The sequence below is a fragment of the Peromyscus leucopus genome, chromosome 8b, assembly GCF_004664715.2.
Source record: "Peromyscus leucopus breed LL Stock chromosome 8b, UCI_PerLeu_2.1, whole genome shotgun sequence".
Lineage (NCBI taxonomy): Eukaryota > Metazoa > Chordata > Mammalia > Rodentia > Cricetidae > Peromyscus > Peromyscus leucopus.
The window spans coordinates 27968896-27983675 of NC_051086.1; the positions used below are offsets into that span (position 1 = coordinate 27968896).

The window sequence follows — 14780 nt, forward strand, 5'->3', positions numbered from 1 at the left end:
CCTAGCCTGTTCCCTAAGCCTTGGATGTGTGTTACTGGATCCTAACGGCTCCCTCACAGAAGGGGGTGGGAAGATGCAGCATCAATGACACAGACACTGGGAGTCAGTTGAAGGCAAACAGCAGACTTATTTATTCAATAATAGGGAAGGCCTTATATACCCTTCTCCAGCACCCAGGCTGTGTCCCAACCTGGTAATATTGCATGGTCATCCCTCATTGGCTGGGCACAGTCAGGAACTCTAATAGTGTCTGTTGCTAGGCCCTCAGGCCAAAACCAGGTTGGCTCATAAGGAAGTATGTTATGTTCATGCCTTAGCAACTGGTTTGAGCCAATTTCCTGGACCCTATGGGCCTATTCTACTATAGATGTGGGGGCGTTTATAGATGTATCCACTGGGACTAGGCCACAACTCTGCATCTTGATTGGCTGTGGTTTTCTGTCATAATTTCTGTCTGTGGTGGTTTGAATGTAATTGGCCCTCATAAGCTCATAGGGAGTGGTACTATTAGGAGGTATGGCCTTGTTAGAGGAATTGTGCCATTGTGGGGGTGTGGTTTGAGGTTTCCTATGTTCAAGCTACACTCAGTGTGGACACAAACTCCTTCTGCTACCTGTGGATCAAGAGGTAGAACTCTCAGCATCTTCTCCAGCACCATGTCTGTCTGCATGCTGCCATGTCCCACCATGATGATAATAAACTAAACCTCTGAAACTGTAAGCCAGCCCAGTTAAATGTTTTCCTTATAACAGTTTCTGTGGTCACGGTGTTTCTTCAAGGAAATGGAAACCATAACTAAGACACCATCTGTTGCATAGAAGCTTCTTCAATGAGGGATGAAGACTGCACTTATCTGTAGGTATAAAGACAAATGTGTATATATTATTATTAGAGATTATGCTGGTTTAGTAGATTAGTGGTTGCAGATTCTCCTCCAATAACCATGACTTCACTAGCACGGAGCTTTTAGCTAGGTTTCTGATACCAGGCAGTTTTTCCTTTTGTTGAGCAGGTGTTAAGTTCATTAGAAAACAGTTGCTTATAGACAGGATATGTGTGCCACTACTGCATCCATAGTGTTATTGTGCCATGCTGGGCACTGATGTGGTTTAGAGGCATCATGGCTGGGTAGGACTATTGACTGATTCCCTCATAAGAAAGCTTGCATTGTGTCTGGTACCATGAAAGCTAGTCCTCAGGGAAGGGGCTATTCAGGTCAGTTCCAGCTTAAAGGTCTTTGGGCTCTGTTTCAGAAGTATATGGTTTCTTCAGCAATAGGAATTTGCCTTCCACCTCTGTAAGGTAACCAAGGGCAACAGCAATAGGCTGTATGTTTTGGGAGACTCTTAGGCAGCCCTGTTCTTAGGCAGTTCCAAGAACTCAAAAGAAGGCTTCTCAGGTCTAGTATTAAAGATTTTATTGGGTAGTCTTTGATTCTTGGAGGATACACCATTAGCCCAGATGAGAAAAGTTCATTAAAACTTTATACATATGGCCTGTGCTGCCACCCAGGGCCCTGGTGTTTTCTAGGTCCAGGCTGCTTCTAAGGTCCATGTCTGGGTCCATGGCCTTACAGTAGCCAGGGTCTGAGTCAACATTTGTAGCTCCTGTTGCAACCAAAGGCTGTGTGGTTGCCTGGGGTCTGATCAAGCACCTGGGACCATGCTGGTGCCAAAGAACAATGCTGCAGTCAGCGTCATTCAGATCTGAGTGGCACATACTACTACCCAGTGCCATGGTGATGCCCAGGCTAGGATTGAAGCTGGGGGCCAAGTCTGGTTACACAGTCTTACTGCAGCTGAGGTCTGTGTTAATGTCCATGGTTCCTGTTGCCATCAAGGGCCATGCTGATTCCCAGGGTCTGGGCCACCACCTGGGACCATGTTGGTGTCCAAGGGCCATGTTGCCAGTGGGGTGACATTTGCTGCCACCTGGGTCCACAGTGATATCCAGACCCAGGCTGCTGCTGAGGACCATGTCTGGGTCTAAAGTCCTACTGCGGCCGAGGTCTGTGTTGAAGTCTGAGGCCAACGTTGCCACCAAAGGTCACACAGAACCTGGAGTTGGAGCCACAACCTATGGCCTTGCTGGTGTCCAGGGGCCATGCTGATCTACCAGCAGAGCCATTCTGATCTGAGTGGCCAGTGCTTCCACCCGGAGCCAAATGTCATCCAGGGTGACCAGGGACAGGTCTCTGTCCATGGTCTAGCTGCCGCTGAGGTCTGTGTTGATGTCTGTGGCCTGTGTCACCTCAGGGGACCATAAGAACCATGTGTGATGAAATCAGAGGGCCATGCTAAGCTGCCACCTTTTGCTGGACCTGACTCTCAATGGACACTGCAGCAAGAGAGCTAGCTGGTCCTGACCCTCATGGAGAGCTGACCCCTGCACTCCAATGACATGGTTCAACCCCCTTACCATAGGTGAGGGAGAACTGACCATGACAGCATGGGCATAGGGGGGCTGGCTCCACCCCCTCTCCTGTGGTAGGTGGCCCCAGTAGCCTGGACTGACCAGCTTAGCTACCACTCTGGCCCACAGCCTGACCTTGGATTGGCTCACCCTAACATCTACCTTATCTAGGACCTGCTAGAGATCTTGATGGGCTGGTTCTGTAGAATAACACCCACTGGATCTCCATGATTCCAGGCAACTGCAGGATATACCAGTTTCAGTGAGGAGCAGAAACCAGAGGCCTTGAACCAGATCAATGATTCATTGCAATGGACATTTGCTAGTAAAGCTGATTGGACAAAGGGTGCACTATGAGACACACTGCTCCCTATGACACCAGGATAAGGAAGAGACAGGTGACGGAGAGGCAGGAAGGAAGGAGAAGCAAAGAGGGTTTTTTCTTTTGTTGTATTCTTGTTTTTGTTTGTTTGTTTGCTGTTTTGTTTTGTTTTAGTTTTCTTTTGGCGGCACTGCAGGGGTGAGGTGAAGATATGGGGGGACTGGACAATGAGCTCAATTGGGGTGCATGATGTGAAATTCCTTGTGGACTTTTCAGGTATCTATATCGATATTTTATCCAAGACCCTCCTTCTGCTGTGCCTGTCTCCTCCCTGACTCCCTAAGGAGCACCCCCTTTCCCCATTTTCCCTATCAGAACACTTGTGTTCTGCATTTGCCTTTACCCTCTTTGTACCTTCTTCTGTATTTACTTCCCTCCCTAAGGGGCCTCCTTCTCCCATTTCTATGATCAGATTCTTGTACCCTGCAATCCACTTCCCTATTGCTTTCCAAACCCCCCATCCTGGCAATGGTCACATTTTACTTTTCTAGTTTCTTAAGTTGCTACAGGTTATGTACCCACATCTGAAGATTTGGAACTAGGAGCCCCAAATAAGAGAGAGCATGTGACATTTGTCTTTCTATGTCTGAGTTCCCTCACTCAATATGATCTCTTCTAATTCCATGCATTTTCCTGCAAGGTCCATGATTTCATTTTTCTTTACACTGTATATGGACCATGTTTTCATTACCCATTTGTCAGTTGCAGGATGTTTGGATTGTTTCCACATCCTAGCTATTGGGTTTACAGCAGCAATGAACATGGCTGAGTATCTGTTGAGCAGGATGTCAAGTGCTGCGTCACATGGTGGATTCATTTTGGAGAATTCTCCATGCTAATTTCCATAGAGGCTGTACCAGTTTGCAGTCCCACCAGAGTGAATGAGGGTTCTCTTTTTCCTGCATCACTTCCAGCATTTGTGGTCAGTTGTTCCACTGATCCTGCCATTCTGGCTTGGGTAAGATGAAATGTCAAAGATGTTTTTATCTGCATTTCCCTAATTTCTAGAGATGATCAATATTTTTTTTAATTTCTTAGTCATTTTTTTCTTCTTTTGAGAACTCTCTATTCAAGCCCCAGGCCTACTTTTCAAATAGGTAGTTTGATGTGTTTACTTTGATTTAGAGTTCTTTGTCTATCCTGGATACCAACCCTCTGTCAGCTAAGGCTGGCAAAGGTACTCCCGTTCTGTGGCTTTCCTCTGTACCCGGTGACTATTTCCTTAATCATGCGGTACATTTGGTTCTGTGAAGTCCCACTTGTCGATTGTTGACCTCAGTTCTTGGACAGATGGAGTCCTGTTCAGCAAGTTCTTTCCCATACCTGTATCATGTAGGGCACTGCCTATGTCTCCTTCTAGTGGTTTCAGATTTCACATTTGGGTTTTTTATTTATTTGGAATTAGATTTCATGCAAGGTGACAGACTTGGGTTTAATTTCATTCTTCTACATGTGGCCATCCAGTTTTCTCAGCACCATTTGTTAAAAATGTATTCTTTTTTTCCCCAGTGTTTGCTTTAGCATCTTTGTCAAATATTAAGTGGCTAAAGTTACATGTGCTCATGTTTGGGTCTTCAATTATGTTCCATTGGTCTTTATGTCTGTTTTGTGCCATTACTTGTGGCTTTTAATACTATGTAATGTATCTCTGGAATTGTAATCCACCAGCATTATTCTTTTTGTTCAGGATTGTTTTGGCTACCTGTGATCCTTTGTGGTTCCTTATGAATTTTAAGATAGCTTTTTTCTATTTTTGTGAAAAATGAGATGGGTGTTTTGATTGGGATTGCAAACAGTCTTTTAGTAGAATGGTCATTTTCACAAGGTGTATTCTACCAATCCATTGGCGTGGGATGTCTCCACATTTTATAGTGTTTTTTTTTTTAATCTCTTTCTTCAGAGGTTTAAAATTTTTCATTGTAGAAGGTCTTCACTTTCTTGGTTAGGTTTATTCTTAGATAATTTTTTGAGGCTGTTGTGAAGGGACTGTGTCTATGATCTCCTTTTTTGTATGTTTATTGTTGATATAAAGAAAATCTACTGATTTGTCTAAAGTTCTCTTTTTAAATAGACCTTTCTATAACTTACATTTTTAATGTTTTAACTATAGTACTTTTCGGACATTTTTCTTTCTGTTCAAGTTTATTTGGTGTTCTGTAGGCTTTGGGCATCTCTTTCTCTAGGTTTGGGAAATTTTCTTCTATGATTTTACTGGAGATAGCCTCTATGCATTCACTATGGTTTTCTCCTTATTTTTCTAGACCCATAATTTGTCAGAATATCCCAGAACTTTTCTGCATTCTGTTCATATATATTTTTTAGACTTCTTGTTTGCCTTTGATTGACCCAGATCTCCAATGCCTTCTATCCCTGACTCTTTTTTTGGTACAACCAATTCTTTTGGGGAAGTTTCCCACTGTGGTTTTTAAATGACATTACATATTTCATTTCTAACAATTTCAAATTGAGTTTTCTTTAAAACTCATACTTTATTTTCATGTCTTGGCTTGGCTTTCTTATTTCATTTATCTTTTTGTTTCTGTCTTCTTTGAGTTGTTTGACCATGGCCATAATCATTCTTTTGAATTCTTTGTCTGGAAGTTCTTCCATGTCAATTTCATTACCTTTGATTTGTATTTTTCAGAGATGTACTATTTTGGCTTTTTCATGTTGTTTTATTTCTGTGTTCGAATTTGTGTATATAGAACTTCAACAGAGATATTTACAGTGTTTGTGGGGGGAGAGCTAATTCATAGAAGAATTGGGATGCCAATTTTCTCTGTTTGTCTAGTATTTGGGACTACAGCCTTTACCCATATCTTTTGCTTTTCAGTTATACTCAGGGTTGCCTTTAGTAGTTTGATCAAGTAGCTTGGAACACATTTCCTGTAGCAGTGTCCTGGGTTTTAAAGCTGGATAGGGCAAGTGTGTGTGTGTGTGTGTGTGTGTGTGTGTGTGTGTGCCTGTAGGTCCATGTCAGGCAGCTGGCAGGACTCTGGTAGGGGAGATCTACTCGCCCTTCATGTTGGCAAGAGTCCCTTGTGGGAAGTAGGCTGAGAACGGGTGAGTCTCAAAATGCAGGAGAGGGGCTGCAAGGTGAAAAAAAAAACCCTTTCTGGCAGCCATGGTGTGATCTAGATGAAGAGGGTCTCTAAGGGGAACACAGGTAGCCTACGTGTACTCCTGCACCATATGGGCAGACTGGGAGGACCCTGATTGGTGGTGTTTTGAATCTGGAGAGTCCCAAAGGGACACAGAGGGGATGGGAGGTAAATTGAGCAGTCTGGCTAGCAAGACAGACCAAACCTGTGAGTTTTGGGTTGAAATGAGAGATTCTATCACAAAATATAAGATGAAGAATCATGAAGGAAGAGACTTAATGTCAGCCTATGCTCTACACACATGTGCATACATGTGTACTAATACAAAGGTACAGACAGGTTCATACACATTTGAATATACATATATGTGTGAACCAAATACATACATACATACATACATGCCAAAAGAAAGATTCATGGCAGAGAGGGAGAGAATAAATAGGGACAGGAGAAGGAAGAAAAGGAAGAAGGTAGCATAAGATAAGCAGATTTCTCCATCAAAAACTTACTGTAAATGTTTGGGAAGAATTTCTCTGGAAATATGAAGTATTAATGGGACTCAAGGGAAGGAAGGAAAGCTGGGGGTGGGGAGCTAAAAGGCCCATAGTCTGGGGTTAAAAAAGAGCAAGCAGGCCTGAGTACCATTAATAACCATTGATGCATAGAAACAATACAGGGACTTCCAGGAAGTCCCACACTCCCTAAAAAGAGAATAGAAGGGATGCTTATAACCCTCACCCCCAGTCAGGCTTGCACAAGGCTTTGATGTCTGCATAAGTTGTCAAATGAGTCCCATAAAAGGAACAGCTAAAGGGCTCATCCCCAGAACTTGGTGACATCTGAGCTACTTTGCAACTCAGTTTGGGAGATCTCAGGATGGGAGAACAGTTTAAAAGTCTGACAGGAAAGACAGATCTCCAGAGCTGGTGCCACAAAAGAATCTAATTAAATTATCATAGTTAAAGGCATTGGACATCATGTGGGTTTCACTTTGAAGGGAGGGGCTTTAGATGATAAGCCCAAACTGCTACCCACTTGATTTCAAATTCCATCAGGCAAGGGGAAATTGAAGAAAAGAGCAAGTCCAGGTTAATGTTGCCATGATATTAAGCCACTCATCAAAAAGTTAGAACACAGCTGAGGGAGGATGCTTCTCTAGGGCACAGAGATCTTTGTTAGTGAGCTTTGACTTGTAGAATTTCTGACAAAGTGTTTTATTCATGTTCAATCCAATTCATGTCAGCTGTGTGAAGAAGTCAAGCTATAGTTTTGACACTGATGAAGGGGAGTGGTTGAGAATCGCAGTGATGATGATGATAAAGATAGATGATGGTGATGATGATGAAGATAAATTATCGAGGACTATGGGGGTCCAGCCCCTCGATAGTCCCCTCCCAGGGTCTGCGGAAGGCTCTATCAACCAGCTGAGAATCTATTCTTTAAGGTCGGTAAATCAGTCTACGCACGCAGAGTTCTTTGGTTCATTCGCTTTAATTCCTCTGGCATAACATCCTTTATACACAGCTTCAGTTCTGTTCTCATGTCTAGCTCCTTTCTTGCCTGATTTCTCTCTATATTTATCTACTGTCCCCTCTAAGTTCTATCTTAATTCCTTCATCTAGTTCTGTCCCTTCTAGGTTCACATCTATCTAGTTCTTTCCCCTATCAGCTCCTCTCCCGTTTCCTTCCCTCTCATCTGGCTCTTTCTCATCTTCCATCTCGTTCCTCTAGTCCTCTCTTTTAGCTCTTCAATCTAGTTCTCCCCCATCTTAGCTCGTTCCTCTCAAGTTCTTACCCATCTCGTTCTTCCATTTTCTTTTCTCTTCCCTTCACATGCCCTGGAAGTCCCGGTATATAAAAGGGAGGGTCCGAGCTAAATTGTGTAAAGCTATTACTTAACGTCCACCTCTCCTAGGCGGTGTCTCCTAGAGGAATTTACCGTAAGTCAGGAGACTTGCATGTGGGCTGTTATCATTGTTAGTCCACCTGGGACTAACAATGGGCGCCCACCTGGGTGGTGTTTCCTGTAGTCCTTGAAAGTGGCTAAGGGGGATAATCTGATTCCAGAGAAAGCCTTTCCCTGAGGCTGTTCTCCAAATTACCTGGAATGTGTATGTCCAGAGAGTGCTCAGTCTACACTGTTAGTCCTTCTTGGGGAAAAGTCAATTGGGAAAGCTATGAAGGCACACATGATTTTCATAACAGAAGACAGCTGATATATAACAAGCCAAGTAACACCAAAAACTCCTTGGGATTTGGCTTCCTCTGGAGGAATTCCCTGATTCCTCCAGGTAGTGACTTTGCCATAACCAGCTGAGTTCTTATGATATATTCCTGCGGCCCGCAGCAACAAATAGTGATGATGATGGTGATAATGAAGAAGATAGATGATAGTGATAATGATGATGATGATGATGATGATGATGATGATGATGATGATGTGATGGTGGTAGTGATGGTGGTGGTGGTGGTGGTGGTGGTGGTGGTGGTGGTGGTGGTGGTGGTGGTAAAACCAACTCTGGGAACACTAAGAATATATTTTATACCTGGCTCTTCTATTTATTGCTTTGTGATATTTCAAAAGTAGATTCAATTTCATCTGTTTTGGAGAATGATAATGGTCCCTACCTACTATGACTTGAATGTGTGCATGTTCCCAAATGCAGAGGTTGAAAACCTACTCCCACACTCAAGGTGATAGATTTAAAAGATAGGGCTTGTGAAAAGTGAGCAGTATGACTCCATTACCTCATGAGGATGCAGCCCCCCACACCCCTTATAGGAGAATACTGTTTCAGGACCATAGAGATGGCTCAGCTGTTGGTAGCTCACACTGCTCTTGCAGAAGACCAGAGTTCAAGTGCCAGCATTTGGATCAGGCAATAACCTGCAACTCTAGTTCCAGGGTATTTTGTGTCCTTTTTTTTTGGCCTGTGAGAGCACCTGCACATCTTTGATATTCACACATACATAACACATAAATAAGAATAACAAAGATATATCTGGAGAGAGAGAAAAAGAAAGAGAGAACATGTAGTTCCCTCTTCTGTGCCAGATCAGCAATACGAATGAGAGCTTTTGCCAGGACTCAACCACACCAGTGCCTTGCTGGAGCTCCCAATCTCCAGACCTGAAGAAATGAGTTTCCATTGTTTTATAATTCACACTGGAAACTCAGTGCACAAAGCAGGGTGATGCATGCACAGTTCAATCAATGTTACCTGTCACTATTGTAGTTATTATCATGATATTAGGGATCATAAAGCTTGCCTATAATTTTTTCTATTGCCAAGATTTGATTTGAAATTATACAGAGTCCCTTTTATTTTCCTGTTACAATTTTATTTTCAACTGGTTTCAAGGAAATTCCAGTATGTGAGGGGAAAGTACACATCTTGATAACTGTCACTTACCTCTAAGGATCTAGAGGTGGGATGTATTTTGAGGCAAGGGGTGACAGGGTAATGGGCAGCTTGCTTGCTTACTCCAACATTTCCCAGTTTCAAAATGTTAAGTTCTTCTAATGTCATCCTAGACCCACCTGCCAATCAGTCACTCTAGTTCTCATCACAGAGCCTGGACAGACTTATGGCTAGAGGTCTCCTTATACCTGGAGCAGAGGCTAACCTCTCAACAACTGACCTACCATAGGCTGAGGAACAGGGCACAGTCACATAAGTTCTGATTTATAAGTTTTGGGACATGGGGTACTTCCTTCTTTCTCACAGTTGGTACTATACAAGAAGAAGACCAGGAGAATCCTACAGTAGGCTATGTGTAGTGGTATTTGTTCCACCAATGACCTTGGGCTATATGGTCAAAAGGAGGCAGTGATTCCTGCCATTGTACATGGCCTCTTATAAGGAGTTGGAGAAGGGTCACATGCCCCTTCTCCCTGGTCCTGCTTGCGAGGTAGATTCACTCTCATTCAGATGAGAGGAAAATTTCTGCTGTCTACTCCATTCTGTAATTATGAATGTATTTCCTCAATTTATGCCTTAATAAATTCTGTTACCCATTTAATAGACTCACGTGGATTGATCATAAAAAGTGGTGCCCAACATGGGGCCCAGACCCACGACCCTGAGATTAAGAGTCCCATGCCTTACTAACTTAGTTAGCCAGGCTTTACAAGGTAGCAATGAAGAGTTAAATGAAAAGATTCTTTCTCTGGAATCTCCTACCCAGGATTTACAAGGTACTAATACAGACTTAAATAAAAGGATCCTTTGTTTGGAATCTGCTAACTTACTACAAGAACTTCAGTCCGTTAATAATAAATCTACAACCAGATTTGATTCTATTGATAATAAATATGAATACTTAATGGATAAAACAATAATTCTCCAGAGTAATGTTGCCACTATTCAGATACTTTATAAGGAAGAAAGATTATCATTAACTGATAAACTAAGGGATATGGAATCGTGTGTTTCAGTAGAACATAAAAAATTGCATGATTCCATGAAATCTCTGGAATCCCTTACAACAGAGGAGAGTCACTCATTGCAAGCCACCCTAAGTGTTTGGTTGCAAGCTCTGGGAGAATCTCTCAGTAAAGATGACAAGGAATCTAATAAGAAGAAGGACAAAGCCATACAAGTCATAACATCTCCAGATGACTCTCATACAATGGCTTATCCTGCCATCATTCATGAGAGGCCAGCAGATGATAGATATCCTGAGTCATATGTAGAAGATATGTTGCAACCTATTCCTATGAGAGATTTTTAAAACATTATGGAAGTGGTATACCTATGGTATACACTAAACATATGTAAAACAGATGTTAAATATATGGTCTCCCATAAATAGAATCATACAAGATGATTGGAATCAGTTAATCTCACCTGTTCTAGAATATATCCAGCAGTTACAATGGAAAAGCTGGTTGAGAGAGGAAGTGAGAGTCATAGAACAACAGGGTAAGACCAGAGGTTTTGAGATCTCCCAAGATAAATTCTTGGTGAGGGACATTTCACTTATAGAAATGTACAAGCCACGTAAGATGAGCATATAATATCCCTATGCTGTACAACAACTTTAAATGCTTGGGAAAAAAAATGAGAATCTGATAAACCAACTGGGCTATACACAAAACTTTTCCAGGGAGCACAAGAACCTTTTACTGATTTTTTTAAACAAATGTTGATCACAGTTATAAAAAAGATAGTGTCAGACAAAGAACTCAGACAACTATTAACCGAGTCTTTGGCATTTAACAATGCTAATGCAGAATGCAAAAGAATACTTATACCATTAAAGGTCAGGTCATCACCTCTGGATATAATATATCTCAATATAAAATAGTCTTGAGTCTCTTAACTATGGTAATGAGACTTGGATAATAGGGGCAATTTCCAGAGGTGGAATGAGATCTTGAGGTACCAAATGGTTTAACTGTGGTACACCAGGTAATATGAGTACAAACTGTACACGGGGTGCTCCTAGAAGTAATACTCCTTCTAGAAATAACCCAAACAGGAGACCTCAACCTTCTGGACAATGCCAAAGATGTGACAAAGGCTGGCATTGAACCAATGAATGTACATCAACAATAGATATATGAGGCAACCCTTTACTGGCAGGAAACACCTCAGGGGGCCTTTCACAGGCCCCCAAACTGAACATGGTTCAAACATTTCCAGCCACTGTGGAGGAAATTCCTCTCCATGACAATTAAATAACCCAGTGTCTAATGTAAAAAAATGATACTGCACTGGATGATAGAACATCTCTGACAGATAGATCAAAAATTTCATAAAACAAATATTTTGGCAGACTTCCACAAATGAACAAAAACCAAAGCTTAGACCTCGAATTAATGGCATTGTTCTAGAGGGCCTGGTATACATAGGTGTGGATGTGACTATAATTACACCAAAATCATGGCAACCGAATTGGCCTCTTCAAGAGGTAAGTGTCCAATTTCTAAAGATTGTAACCCTATCTTAGGTAAAACAAAGTTTGAGATGGGTTGAATGCATAGGGCCAGAAGGACAGAGAGGAAGGCTGAGGCCATAGGTGGCAAATGTAGTGGTGAATCTTTTGAGCCGAGATCTGTTATAGCAGTGGGATACCCAGATTAAAATTCCTACAATCTCAGAAAGGGAATATAGACCAATGCATGTTTCTATGAATAATATTATAACATACTATAAAAAACAGCCACCAACCATTCAGGCTGTGTGCACAACTGCTGTTGAACTCTCAGAAGTAACAATAGCCCTACCTTTAAAATGGGTAACTGATAAACCTTTCTGGGTTGGAAAATGGCCTTTGAAAAAAGAGAAGCTCCAAGCTTTAAAACAGCTGGTTCAAGAGCAGTTAAATGCTCAACACACTGAAGAATATACGAGCCCTTGGAATTCTCCTGAATTTGTTATTAGAAAAAAGTCTGGTAATTGGAGAATGCTAACAGATATGAGAGCTACTAATAAGTAATTCAGCCTATGGGTTCCCTACAGAATGCCCTTGCCCTCTCTGTTACCCAAAGAATGACCTATTATAGTTATCAACTTAAAAGATGGTTTCTTTACCATACCTCTACAAGAAGAGGATAGAAAAAAAAAAATCCCTTCACAGTATCTGATTAAAATAATTCCCAGCCAGTCAAGAGATATCAATGGAAGGTCCTCCCACAGGGAATGTTAATTAGCCCTACCCTGTGACAAGATTTTGGAAAAAAACCATTGGAAATAATTTGTGCAAAATCTTCACAATCTGTCATCTACCATTATATGGATGATATCTTATTAGCTGATCCAAAGTTAGGTACCTTAGAGAATATGTTTGAAGAAGTAAATAAAGTTTTGCCTTGCTGAAGACTACAAATTACTCCTGAAAAAAATACAAAGAGGAGATTTTATTAATTATTTATGACACAAGAGAGAGATATAAAAAAAATTAGACCCCAAAAGGTACAACTCAGGAGAGATCGATTGTAGACTTTTAATGATTTTCAAAAATTGTTAGGAAGCATTTCCAACTTCCATGCTATCATTGAAATATCTAAAAATGAACTAGTAAATTTTGCTGATACCCTAAAAGGGGACAAGGACTTAAATAGTCCAAGAGAATTATCAACCAAAGTTGAAAAGGAATTGGCACTAGTAGAAAAAAAAATACAAGAAGTGCATGTGGATCATGTGAATCCAGAACTTAAGTGTATTGTGATCACAATCCCCTCCAGATGCTCCCCCACAGTGATTTTGATGCAGAGGGAATATATTACATTGGAGTGGATATTTCTATGTGGAAAAGATCTCTGATTTGTTTCTAAAAGGAAAATTAGGACTTTGCCAGTTGACAGGAATGGACCAAGCAGAAATTGTAGTGTCTTTAACTAATGATGAAATTTCCTTATTATGGAAAGATAATGAATACTGGCAAAGAGCCTGCAGTAACTTTTTGGGAGAAATTAATACCTGTTATCCCAAAAGCAGGAGAATAGAATTCATAAAGAAATCTGAATGGGTTCTTCCTCACATTGTACAGCAAAAACCAACCTCTGAGGTGCCCACATTCTATATTGATACAAATAAATCAGGAAAGGCAAGGTATAAATTAGGAGACTTAAGTAAAGTATTTAGAAGCCCATATAATTCTTTACAAAAGGCAGAACTGTATGCCATTCTTATGGTACTAATGGACTTCATGGAAACTCTCAATATAGTTACTCTCAATATGCAAAGAGAGTTTATTTTACACATTGAAACTGCTGAATTTATTTCTGATAATACAGAATTAACTTCACTATTCATACAATTACAGGAAATCATCAGAAATAGGGAACATCATATGTGTGTGTGATACATACATACATATATATATATATATATATATATATATATATATATATATATATATATATATATCATATCAGATCCCATATGGTTCTGCCAGGACCTCTTACACAAGGTAATGATGAGATTGATCAGTTACTAATAGGTAACATGCTAGAAGCCTCAAAATTTCATAGGAAACACCAGGTAAATAGTAAGGGTTTGAAGAAGGATTTCTCCATCATTTGATAACAACCCAAGAGAATTGTAAGAAAATGTCCTGCTTGTTCCTTCTGTAACCAAACTCCATTATCCCCAGGAAGCAATCCAAAAGGTATACAAATAAATGAAATTTGGCAGATGGATATATTTCATTTTGCAGAATTTGGAAGATTAAAATATATTCACCATACCATTGACAACTATTCAGAATTTCAATGGACAATTGCTATGAGGTCTGAAAAGGCTGACTCTGTGATTACACACCTATTAGAAATTATGGCCATCATGGAAATACCTGTACAAATTAAGACTGACAATGTCCCAGCATATGTCTCAAATAAGATGAGATAGTTTTTTGCCTATTACAATATAAAGCATGTTACAGGTATACCACAAAACCCCACAAGCCAAGCAGTCATAGAAAGATCCATTTGAACTTTAAAGGATACACTAAATAAACAGCAACAGGTATGAATGACTCCTAGAAATAGACTGGATAGTGCTTTATTAACCTTGAATTTTCTCAGTGCTAATGAGAAAGGAACAACAGCTGAGAAGAGACATTGAATGACAGAGAAAACTTCTGAGCTAAAACAACCGGTTTATTTTAAAGATGTGTTTACCTCAGAATGGAAACCAGGATATGTCCTACTTTAGGGAAGGGGTTTTGTTTTTGTTTTTGCAGGAGGAAAAAAAAAGCTATGGATACAAACAAAATTAATAAAATTTGATTCAAACAGGAGAAACCCCTTGATGAGGAGTAGTAAAAGCTCATCCACCAATGTGACATCTCTACAAGTTGTTAAAAAATTATTAAGAAACAAAAGTTGGGGCAGGATTCTGTTTTCTATCTTTACAGGATAATTGAAATACCCATCT

The 14780-nt window shown here is 40.6% G+C and overlaps 1 long non-coding RNA gene across 1 annotated transcript in view; it reads right to left on the minus strand.

Moving 5' to 3' along the window:
• Positions 1-673: 673 nt before the first annotated feature.
• Positions 674-14780, minus strand: part of LOC114707340 — a 242212-nt gene continuing 228105 nt past the window's right edge. The window contains exon 5 of the long non-coding RNA XR_005090426.1: positions 674-853. This is a non-coding gene — a long non-coding RNA (uncharacterized LOC114707340). The remainder of the gene's footprint in view (positions 854-14780) is intronic.